This window comes from Buceros rhinoceros, unplaced genomic scaffold (genome assembly GCF_000710305.1).
Source record: "Buceros rhinoceros silvestris isolate BGI_N320 unplaced genomic scaffold, ASM71030v1 scaffold38663, whole genome shotgun sequence".
Lineage (NCBI taxonomy): Eukaryota > Metazoa > Chordata > Aves > Bucerotiformes > Bucerotidae > Buceros > Buceros rhinoceros.
In genome coordinates this window covers 17,507-17,925 of record NW_010403784.1, presented here as the reverse complement: position 1 = coordinate 17,925, position 419 = coordinate 17,507, and the positions used below count along the sequence as shown (strand labels likewise).

Here is a 419-nt window from a genome sequence, read left to right as displayed (position 1 = left end):
TTCTCCTCACTTCTACTTTGCCACAACATGAACAGCAAAGTTTCATGAGAAGCGATGAGCCATCAGATGGAGATCTGGGAGTCCGGGAGCGCTCTCCTCCGCTCCCACTGCCATCCACCCCGCTGCCCCTCGCTCTCACCGCTCCCCTCATGCCAGTTGACTGGGGGAGCTCAGCTGACTGGGTGCAGCTCCTTCAGAAGGTCTAACCCAGCAGAAAACCAGCCCAGAAGAGAGGAGTTTGCTGGGGAGGCCGTAAGTTGAGCTGGTTCATGGAGGAGTAGGAACCGGAGCCTCTGCGAGGGGTGGGTTAGAACTGCGTTGTGTGAGGAAGAGGAAAACGTTCTGCTCTTCGGCACCAGCTGCCCCCTGCATCTGTGAGGTGATGGGTGTAAGAGCAGCAGCAAATGGTTGTTCAGCAG

The 419-nt window shown here is 57.0% G+C and overlaps 1 protein-coding gene across 1 annotated transcript in view; it reads left to right on the top strand.

Moving 5' to 3' along the window:
• Nucleotides 1-419, top strand: part of SPG11 (spastic paraplegia 11 (autosomal recessive)) — a gene marked incomplete at its 5' end in the record, with an annotated part of 10,944 nt that overhangs the window by 4,047 nt on the left and 6,478 nt on the right. The gene's annotated exons all lie outside the window — the stretch shown is intronic.